Genomic DNA, 11,963 nt, shown 5'->3' with positions numbered 1-11,963 from the left:
AGAGGCTTAAGCGATTCAACAGATTACGCATGTATTGAAACAGATGGTTGGAGTATGAAAGTATTGAAGAAGAAACTGAAGCTATTGAGCGAATAGCTGTTGATGCTATTCATAGCCATAGCATGGCCGAATAGCTGCGTTAGCATCGCCGGTAAAATGTGCGGACCAAACGATCAGGACTTTGGCATCTTGTGACACTGGAGCAACTTAAATCCGTCGATTGGTAAGTGTTTTTTTCGCATTAAATGTGGGTGGAAGGAAACGTAATATAGTTGCAAATGCATCTGCAGGTTATCCATACATCTCTGTGCCATGTCTGCTTTAGCACCCCCGGTAAATAGCATGTTAGCATCGATTAGCGTAGCATGTTAGCATCGATTAGCTGGCAGTCAACATCAACAAAACTCACCTTTGTGATTTCGTTGACTTTATAGTTGCAAATGCATCTGTAGATTATCCATACATCTCTGTGCCATGTCTGCTTTAGCACCACCGGTAAATAGCATGTTAGCATCGATTAGCGTAGCATGTTAGCATCGATTAGCTGGCAGTCACGCCGCGACCAAATATGTCTGATTAGCACATAAGTCAACAACATCAACAAAACTCACCTTTGTGATTTAGTTGACTTTATCGTTGCAAATGCATCTGCAGGTTATCCATACATCTCTGTGCCATGTCTGTCATCGCCGGTAAAATGTGGAGACACTTTGGTACATTCAATGGGGGTCTGGCGGCAGACACTTTCGCATCTTTGGGCCAGTGGTGCAACTTGAATCCCTCCCTGTTAGTGTTGTTACACCCTCCGACAACACACCGACGAGGCATGATGTCTCCGAAGTTCCAAAAAATAGTCAAAAATAACAGAGCTGAGACCCGTTGTTTGCAATGTGTTGAAAATGAAAATGGCGGCTGTATTACCTCGGTGACGTCACGTTCTGACGTCATCGCAAAAAGAGCCATAAACAGAAAGACGTTTAATTCGCTAAAATTCACCCATTTAGAGTTCGGAAATCGGTTAAAAAAATATATGGTCTTTTTTCTGCAACATCAAGGTATATATTGATGCTTACATAGGTCTGGTGATAATGTTCCCCTTTAAAAGCACTGCGTGCCGGCCCAGTCACATTATATCTACGGGTTTTAACACACACAAAGTGAATGCACTGCATACTTGGTCAACAGCCATACAGGTCACACTGAGGGTGGCCGTATAAACAACTTTAACACTGTTACAAATAGGCGCCACACTGTGAACCCACACCAAAAATGAATGACAAACACATTTCGGGAGAACATCCCCACCGTAACACAACAGAACAAATACCCACAACCCCTTGCCGCACTAACTCTTCCGGGACGCTACAATATACACCCCCCACACACACACCTCAACGCTGAACTCCTTAATATGTGCACCTGGCTCGCTGACAACAAGCTATCCATACACTTCGGTAAAACGGAATTCATCCTATTTGGGTCCCACATCGACCTTAAGAAAGTCAGTGAGTTCACTATTAAAGTAGGTGACGTTGTTATCACCAGGAAAGATGAGGTCACCTACCTAGGTTCCATTCTAGAGGACAATCTTTCCTGTGATAAAATGCCAACCAAGGTGATCAAAAAGGTCAACCAAAGAACGAGATTCCTCTACAGAATCTCCTCTCTCGTCAACAAAAGCACCTTGAGGATTCTAGCGGGAACTCTCATTCAACCCTTTTTCAATTACGCTTGCACCTCCAAAACCCTCAAATCTAGACTCCAAACATCCCAGAACAAGCTAGTCCGGTTACTTTTAGACCTCCACCCCAGATCACACCTCACTCCAGCCCACTTCTCCAAAGTGGGCTGGCTCAGGGTGGAGGACAGAGTAAAACAACTTGCACTGAGCCTGGTCTAGAAATTCCGCTACACCTCCCTGATACCGAAGTACATGTCAAACTACTTCCTTAATGTAAATGACCGCCATAACCACAACACCAGGGGGAGCTCCACAAACCACATTAAACCCAGATTCCGATTTATCAAAGGTCTTGACTCATTCTCTTTCTATGCCACAATAATGTGGAATGCACTCCCAACAGGTGTAAAAGTAAGTGCATCTCTATCCTCCTTCAAAACCGCTCTAAAACAACACCTCCAGGCAACTTCAACCCTTTACTAATACGCTCCTCCATTCACATCCCATCCCCCTGGATTGTAAATAACCAAATCAATCAATCAATGTTTACTTATATAGCCCTAAATCACTAGTGTCTCAAAGGGCTGCACAAACCACCACGACATCCTCGGTAGGCCCACATAAGGGCAAGGAAAATGTAAATAATCTAATGCATTTACTTGTTCTTATACTATCTGAACTCACTATGTTCTCTGCTGGCTGTACATATCCTACTAAATAAGACCTACACTGTTTCAATGTCCATTTCTCAGTTGATGCAATTGTTGATGACTGAAGTTCTGATATCAACCAAAGCTCCTCATCCCACCCCTCGGATTGTAAATAATGTAAATAATTCAATTTATATACTATGATGATTAACTTGTGTGATGACTGTACTATTCTGATAGTATATATTTGTACCATGAATTGATTAACGTGGACCCCGACTTAAACAAGTATAAAAACTTATTTGGGTGTTACCATTTAGTGGTCAATTGTACGGAATATGTACTGTACTGTACTGTACTGTACTAATAAAACTTTCAATCACTCAATCAATCAAAAACGCCGCGTCCCCAACCCCGCCCACCTCAACCTCCTCATGCTCTCTCAGGGAGAGCATGTCCCAAATTCCAAACTGCTGTTTTGAGGCATGTTTTAGGGACGGCGTGGCGCAGTGGGAGAGTGGCCGTGCGCAACCCGAGGGTCCCTGGTTCAAATCCCACCTAGTCACGTCCGTTGTGTCTTGAGCAAGACACTTCACCCTTGCTCCTGATGGGTGCTGGTTGGCGCCTTGCATGGCAGCTCCCTCCATCAGTGTGTGAATGTGTGTGTGAATGGGTAAATGTGGAAGTAGTGTCAAAGCGCTTTGAGTACCTTGAAGGTAGAAAAGCGCTATACAAGTACAACCCATATATAAATAAAAATAACACACTTTGTGACTTCAATAATAAATATGGCAGTGCCATGTTGGCATTTTTTTTTCCAAGGCGCCAGGGGTGGATGAGGTCCGCCCGGAGTTCCTTAAGTCTCTGGATGCTGTGGGGCTGTCTTGGTTGACAAGACTCTGCAGCATCGCGTGGACATCGGGGGCGGTACCTCTGGATTGGCAGACCGGGGTGGTGGTTCCTCTCTTTAAGAAGGGGGACCGGAGGGTGTGTTCCAACTATCGTGGGATCACACTCCTCAGCCTTCCCGGTAAGGTTTATTCAGGTGTACTGGAGAGGAGGCTACGTCGGATAGTCGAACCTCGGATTCAGGAGGAACAGTGTGGTTTTCGTCCTGGTCGTGGAACTGTGGACCAGCTCTATACTCTCGGCAGGGTTCTTGAGGGTGCATGGGAGTTTGCCCAACCAGTCTACCTCGGGAAGTCCTGTGGGGAGTGCTCAGAGAGTATGGGGTGTCGGACTGTCTTATTGTGGCGGTCCGCTCCCTGTACGATCAGTGCCAGAGCTTGGTCCGCATTGCCGGCAGTAAGCCGAACACATTTCCAGTGAGGGTTGGACTCCGCCAAGGCGGTCCTTTGTCACCGATTCTGTTCATAACTTTTATGGACAGAATTTCTAGGCGCAGTCTAGGCGTTGAGGGGTTCCGGTTTGGTGACCGCAGGATTAGGTATCTGCTTTCTGCAGATGATGTGGTCCTGATGGCTTCATCTGACCGGGATCTTCAGCTCTCACTGGATCGGTTCGCAGCCTAGTGTGAAGCGACCGAGTCCATGGTTTTCGCCCGGAAAAGGGTGGAATGCCATCTCCGGGTTGGGGAGGAGACCCTGCCCCAAGTGGAGGAGTTCAAGTACCTAGGAGTCTTGTTCACAAGTGGGGGAAGAGTGGATCGTGAGATCGACAGGCGGATCGGTGCGGCGTCTTCAGTAAAGCGGACGTTGTACCGATCCGTTGTGGTGAAGAAGGAGCTGAGCCGGAAGGCAAAGCTCTCAATTTTCCGGTCGATCTACGTTCCCATCCTCACCTATGGTCATGAGCTTTGGGTCATGACCGAAAGGATAAGATCACGGGTACAAGCGGCCCAAATGAGTTTCCTCCGCCGTGTGGCGGGGCTCTCCCTTAGAGGTAGGGTGAGGAACTCAAAGTAAAGCCGCTGCTCCTCCACATCGAGAGGAGCCAGATGAGGTGGTTCGGGCATCTGGTCAGGATGCCACCCGAACGCCTCCCTAGGGAGGTGTTTAGGGCACGTCCAACCGGTAGGAGGCCACGGGGAAGACCCAGGACACGTTGGGAAGACTATGTCTCCCGGCTGGCCTGGGAACGCCTCGGGATCCCCCGGGAAGAGCTAGACGAAGTGGCTGGGGAAAGGGAAGTCTGGGTTTCCCTGCTTAGGCTGTTGCCCCCGCGACCCGACCTCGGATAAGCGGAAGAAGATGGATGGATGGATGAGTTGATTTATTTTGGAAAACTTTGTTACATTGTTTAATGCTTCCAGCGGGGCGCCACAACAAAATCGGTATCGGTTGATATCGGATTCAGTAAATATGTCAAGACTGGGACTATGGTGTGAGTTGTTTTCTCGTGGGTGCAAAGCGACTGGATCGGAAATGGCGTGAAGGTAAAAACATGGTTTTAATTTTAACTAAAAAAAAAGGAACAAATGAAAGGCGCTCTCAGCAGAGGTTCAAAACGTGGCTAAGAAAACAAAACTACATCAAAGGCAAAACTATGGACATGAAACAAAACTTGCAAACTATGGCATGAATAAAGAAAACTTACTTGGAACGAGATAAGCGCATGGACATATTCTAACCCCGGCCGAGTCATACCAAAGACGATAAAAATGGGACCCATTACCTCCTGCCTGGCACTTAACATCAAGGGTTGGAATTTCGGGGTTAAATCACCAAAAAATGATTCCCAGGCATGGCTACCGCTGCTGCTCACTGCTCCCCTCACCTCCCAGGGGAGTGAACAAGGGGGATGGGTCAAATGCAGAGGTTGATTTCACTGCACCTAGTGTGTGTGTGTGTGTGTGTGTGTGTGTGTGTGTGTGTGTGTGCGTGTGTGACAATCATTGGTACTTTAACTTTAACTTTAATTTAACTGCAGACTGCGATGAGGTGTCGACTTGTCCAGGGTGAAATCCGCCTTCCGCCCAATTGTAGCTGAGATAGGCACCAGCGCCCCCCGTGACCCCAAAAGGAATAAGGTGTAGAAAAAGGATGGATGGATTAACTGAAGAGATTTAATGTGATGCAGGTGTTGGCTTTGGAAATTAAAATTAGTTTCTTAGAAAGATGTGATTCCATCATTTTTTTCCAGTCTGCTTTAATGAAAAATGTAACTGTTACTACCACATTTTTTTTTTATTTTAGTGTTTCTTAAAGCCAGAATGTTGCCGTTTGAAATGAATTGTTCTGTGTCGTATCTGTTATGTGCTTTTTTTCGTTACAAAATTATACAACGGACTGAACATCCTCCAAGTTTGGTGAGGGATTGCATGAAGTTTTGTGAAGGATTGCATGAAGCTAAAAAAAAATGGAAAAAATCCTGTCCTTCACAATTGGACTAATTAGCATGAAGTCTTAAAATACTCCTGCTACAGAATGAACAAGCAAAGGGCAAAATAAATATAAACAAATTAAGGGAGGAAGGTTTGAATTGTATTGACTCCTGAGTCCTCTTGGTATCACTTTGTATCGGTCTTTTTTTAACCCCATTCTTATTTGTCTCATTTAGACTCGTCGTTGTTATTGATTGCTTGATTGATTGAGACTTTTATTAGTACAAACCCTGTTTCCATATGAGTTGGGAACTTGTGTTAGATGTAAATATAAACGGAATACAATGATTTGCAAATCATTTTCAACCCATATTGAGTTGAATATGCTACAATGACGACATATTTGATGTTCAAACTGATAAACTTTTTTTTTTTTGCAGATAATCCTTATCTTTAGAATTTGATGCCAGCAACAAGTGACAAAGAAGTTGGGAAAGGTGGCAATAAATACTGATAAAGTTGAGGAATGCTCATCAAACACTTATTTGGAACATCCCACAGGTGTGCAGGCTAATTGGGAACAGGTGGGTGCCATGATTGGGTATAAAAACAGCGTCCCAAAAAATGCTCAGTCTTTCACAAGAAAGGATGGGGCGAGGTACACCCCTTTGTCCACAACTGCGTGAGCAAATAGTCAAACAGTTTAAGAACAATGTTTCTCAAAGTGAAATTGCAATAAATTTAGGGATTTCAACATCCACGGTCTATAATATCATCAAAAGGTTCAGAGAATCTGGAGAAATCACTCCACGTAAGCGGCATGGCCGGAAACCAACATTGAATGACCGTGACCTTCAATCCCTCACACAGCACTGTATCAAAAACCGACATCAATCTCTAAAGGATATCACCACATGGTCTCAGGAACATTTCCAAAAACCACTGTCACTAAAGACAGTTTGTCCCTACATCTGTAAGTGCAAGTTAAAGCTCTACTATGCAAAGCGAAAGCCATTTATCAACAACATCCAGAAACTCCGCCGGCTTCTCTTGGCCCGAGATCATCTAAGATGGACTGATGCAAAGTGGAAAAGTGTTCTGTGGTTTGACGAGTCCACATTTCAAATAGTTTTTGGAAATATTCAACATCGTGTCATCCGGACCAAAGGGGAAGCTAACCATCCAGACTGTTATCGACGCAAAGTTCAAAAGCCAGCATCTGTGATGGTATGGGGGTGCATTAGTGCCCAAAGCATGGGTAACTTACACATCTGTGAAGGCACCATCAATGCTGAAAGGTACATACAGGTTTTGGAACAACATATGCTGCCGTCTAAGCGCCGTCTTTTTCATGGACGCCCCTGCTTATTTCAGCAAGACAATGCCAAGCCACATTCAGCACGTGTTACAACAGCGTGGCTTCGTAAAAAAAAAAAGAATGCGGGTAGATTCCTAGTCCGCCTGCAGTCCAGACCAGTCTCCCATTGAAAATGTGTGGCGCATTATGAAGCGTAAAATACGACAGGGGAGACTCCGGACTGTTGAACGACTGAAGCTCTACATAAAACAAGATTGGGAAAGAATTCCACTTTCAAAGCTTCAACAATTAGTTTCCTCAGTTCCCAAACGTTTATTGAGTGTTGTTAAAAGAAAAGGTGATGTAACACAGTGGTGAACATGCCCTTTCCCAACTACTTTGGCACGTGTTGCAGCAATAAAATTCTAAGTTAATCATTATTTGCCAAAAAATAAATAAAGTTTATGAGTTTGAGCATCAAATATCTTGTCTTTGGAGTGCATTCAATTGAATATGGGTTGAAAAGGATTTTGAAATCATTGTATTCCGTTTAAATTTACATCTAACACAATTTCCCAACTCATATGGAAACGGGGTTTGTATATGTAATTGGTGATTGTGTTGAATATGTGCCCCATGAGCAAATGAATGAAACCTCAGCACGGTCACGCTGACGTCCTAATGTATTTGCTCGTATTTATGCACACGTTTACACAAATTTGCTTGTCAACGTGCCTTGTTTTGTTGTTTCGTCTTGACGTTTAGAGTCATCGTGGTCATGGCTTACAGCTTTGTACATCTTATAAGGTGGTACGTAAATGTGTAAAATCGCCAAAAGTGTGATTAATTGATGACGCTGTAGTTGACACACCAAACTGTTTTTGTTTTTTTATACAAGACTTTCCCGTTGATGCAAGTGTACTGAGGACTTTGATGTAAACGTAATAAAAGTGTCGCTAAACGTCTTGAATTTGTTGTGCCTTTGTGTTATGGACTGACCTGTTTTTTTAAGTATGCAGCTGAAATCGGGTTATTAGTAGCCAGGACCAGCAGTTTGACGATTTGGGTTTTTTAACACTGACAGTTTGAATGAATGCTGTCAAATTATTGATTTTCTAAATTGGATTAATTGCAGATGATTCTTGCTTTCAAAATGTATTTTAACTTTGAAAAACACCAGTCTATTTTGATGCAAAGTTATTCTCAAAATTTCACACAGGAGTGTAAAGTCGCCATCAAAAGTATACATACACTTATAAAGAACATGATGTCATGGCTGTCTTGAGTTTTTACAACTCTTATGAACATCCATGAAGTTTGGTTCTTTTATGATTTTATTATGGGTCGACTGAAAATGTGACCAAAAGTATACATACAGCAATTAATCTGACTACAGAACTTTCTTCCAGAAGGTCTTATCTTTGTGTGATGTCTGATGAAACAAAAATTGAGCTGTTTGGCCACAATACCCAGCGATGTGTTTGGAGGAGAAAAGGTGAGGCCTTTAATCCCAGGAACACCATCCCTACCGTCAAGTATGGTGTTGGTAGTATCATACTCTGGGCCTGTGTTGCTGTCAATGGAACTAGTGCAATGAAAAAGGAGGATTGCCTCCAAATTCTTCAGGACAACCTAAAAGCATCAGACCGGAGGTTGGGTCTTGGACACAGTTGGGTGTTCCAACAGGACAATGACCCCAAACACACCTCAAAAGTGGTAAAGGACTGGCTAAACCAGGCTAGAATTAAGGTTTTAGAATGGCCTTTAAAAAAGTCCTGAATTAAACGTGTGGACAATGCTGAAGAACCAAGTCCATGTCAGAAAACCAACAAATTTAGCTGAACTGCACCACACACACACTATATATATATATACATATATATATATATATATATATACATATATATATTTTTTAAACATATATATACACATATATATACATATATATACCTATACATACATATATACACACATATATACTTATACATACATACATACATATATATATACATATATATATATACATATATATATATATGTATATATACATAGACATATATCTATGTATATATACATATACATATATGTATATATACATATACATATATATATACATATATATGTATGTATATATGTATATATATACATATATGTATGTATGTATGTATGTATGTATAAGTATATATGTGTGTATATATGTATGTATAATATATATATATATATATATATATATATATATACTTAAAAAATGTCCCATTTACTCTGTGTAAAGCACCAGTTCCTTTGGCATTAAAGCAGAACCACAACATAATACTACCACCACCATGCTTAACGGTAGGCGTGGTGTTCCTGGGATGAAAGGCCTCACCTTTCCTCCTTTAAACATATTGCTGGGTATTGTGGCCAAACAGCTCAATTTTTGTTTAATCCGACATCACATGGACAAAGATAAAACCTTCTGGAGGAAAGTTCTGTGGTTGCATGTCCGACTCACACTTGCATTCCACTCACAAGACACGAGGGGGACTTTATATATATCCTGGACAACCTGCCTACTTTATCAGTGCTGGAGCAGGAAGAGGCTGCGAATATGTTTGCAGTAAAGTTTCATTCGAAGCCCTGGATAAAGTGAAATATGCGTAGTTCTGAACCCCAAGGAACACAGAACTTGCCTTATCCATATGCTCAGCAATTTTACGAAGAAGAAAAAAAAATACACAGAGAAAATTGCAATGTGCTTTTTGTCCCTGACATGATTTCCACCATGACCGCAGCAGCCGCAAATGCAATCCAGTGTTGTCTTGTGTCATAAATCAAATAAGTGCGTTCCTATTTACATTAGGCCAGGGTTGAAAATATGCAACACTTTTCAGATTTAACAATTTAAAGTGGTTACCATAGAACATCAATGCAGCTTCAGCATGAGATACTAGTGAATGGAATCCAATCTGGCAGAGAGGGATAATGATAACAGGGCGTAAATGATGCATATAAACACACTACTTAGCGATAATGACAGCGAGGAGGGATGATAATGGAATTAGAAGACGTGAGCGGTGGACGTCGGGTGATATTACTCGGAGAACTGAAAATCAAGGAGCATCTGTGGACCGGCGGGGTGGAGCCATTATGGGGATGCAGTCCAATCTGGCAGAGAGGAACAATGATAACCCCTCATGTGTGAGAGAGCAATAAAAATACCAATACATACAGCTCTAGCGACATCAGCTTAAAAGCCTACTGAAATGAGATTTTCTCATTTAAACGGGGTTAGCAGGTCCATTCTATGTGTCATATTTGATCATTTCGCGATATTGCCATATTTTTTCTGAAAAGATTTAGTAGAGAACATCGACAATAAAGTTTGCAACTTTTGGTCGCTAATAAAAAAGCCTTGCCTGTACCGGAAGTAGCAGACGATGCGCACGTGACGTCACGGGTTGTAGGGCTTCTCACATCCTCACATTGTTTACAATCATGGCCACCGGCAGCGAGAGCGATTCGAACCGAGAAACCAACGATTTCCCCATTAATTTGAGCGAGAATGAAAGATTTGTGGATGAGGAAAGTTGGAGTGAAGGACTAGAGAAAAGAAAAAAAAAAGACAGGGCAGTGGGAGCGATTCAGATGTTATTAGACACATTTATTAGGATAATTCTGAAAAATCCTTTATCTGCTTAGTGCAGGGGTCGGGAACCTTTTTGGCTGAGAGAGTCATGAAAGCCAAATATTTCAAAATGTATTTCAGTGAGAGCCTGAATACAACTAAATGTGTGCATTTTTAAGTAAGACCAACATTTTTAGAGTATAATAAGTCTTTTATTCTTTTTAATAACATTGTTATTCTGAAGCTCACCAATAATAAATAAAATGTCATGTCTGTTGATCATGTTTTTGTTTGGCCATGTGCTGTTTGTCCTTAGGACTCTTCGAATTAATTGATTAACATGGACGCCGATTTAAACAACTTGAAAAACTTATTCGGGTGATACCATTTAGTGGTCAATTGTACGGAATATGTACTGAACTGTGCAATCTACTAAGAAAAGTATCAATCAATCAATCAATCAATCAAGTTCCTGTTTTTTTCCACTCCCTTGTCTGGTTTCCTTGGTTACTCATTTTGTCCACCTGTCTCTGGTGGACAAAATGCCCGCTCACCTGCTTCCCGAGCACTAATCAGAGGCAGTATTTAAGCTTGTCTTTGCCAGTCGGTCGCCCTGGCGTCAATGTGATCTTTTCTTGCTCTGTGCTGACTTGTTTCATGCCTTGCCATAGTTTCATGCTTCATGCCATGCCAAGTAAGTTTTGTTTGATTTATGTTCATAGTCTGTTTATGCGTTAGCTTTGTTCCTTAGCCCAAGTTGTGCTTCCACTGTGAGCGATTTTTGTTTGTATCTTTTTTTAGTTTAAATTAAATCATGTTTTTACCTAAATGCCATGTCCCGAGTAGTCCGTCTGCCTTCCTGGGGGAACGACCCTGCAGCAAGCTGCGACCCCCCCATCGTGACATAAAATACTTCTTAGCATTAATGCGACTTCTTGAACAGGTGCGGTAGAAAACGGATGGATGGATTTAAATGCATGAGAATGTTTTATATTTTGCACGTTATTTTTAGCACTGTGATTACCAGCGAAATTATTCATAATTATCGTGTTAAGCAATGTCAGCTAAGATTTATCTGAGAGCCGGATGCAGTCATATGGCTCTAGAGCCATAGGTTCCCTACACCTGGCTTAGTGTGTTACTAATGTTGTAGTGAGATTATACTGCCGTACCTGAAAGTCGGAGGAGTGTGGCCACGGGTGTGGTGACCGCCAGTGTCTCTGAGGGAAGCCACGCAGTTGCCTCTTTGACAGGTGCACGAGGAACGACGCAAGCTCCGCTCATGTCTATGGTAAGAGCAGACTTATTACCACAATTTTGTCACCGAAACCTGCCGGTTGACATGAGGTCGGGAACCATGTTTGCTTGACCGCCCTGTTCCATAGTAAAGCTTCACCTTCGGGAATGTAAACAAGGAAACACCGGCTGTGTTTGTGTTGCCAAAG

The 11,963-nt window shown here is 42.3% G+C and overlaps 2 protein-coding genes across 2 annotated transcripts in view; one reads left to right on the top strand and one right to left on the bottom strand.

Moving 5' to 3' along the window:
* Positions 1-11,963, top strand: part of LOC133540574 (arf-GAP with coiled-coil, ANK repeat and PH domain-containing protein 2-like) — a 1,007,806-nt gene that overhangs the window by 237,498 nt on the left and 758,345 nt on the right. The window lies entirely within an intron of this gene.
* Positions 1-11,963, bottom strand: part of dynlt2b (dynein light chain Tctex-type 2B) — a 76,291-nt gene that overhangs the window by 39,182 nt on the left and 25,146 nt on the right. The gene's annotated exons all lie outside the window — the stretch shown is intronic.

This window comes from Nerophis ophidion, linkage group LG22, assembly GCF_033978795.1.
Source record: "Nerophis ophidion isolate RoL-2023_Sa linkage group LG22, RoL_Noph_v1.0, whole genome shotgun sequence".
In the NCBI taxonomy this organism is placed as follows: Eukaryota; Metazoa; Chordata; class Actinopteri; order Syngnathiformes; family Syngnathidae; genus Nerophis; species Nerophis ophidion.
This window is presented reverse-complemented; position numbering and strand designations above follow the sequence as displayed.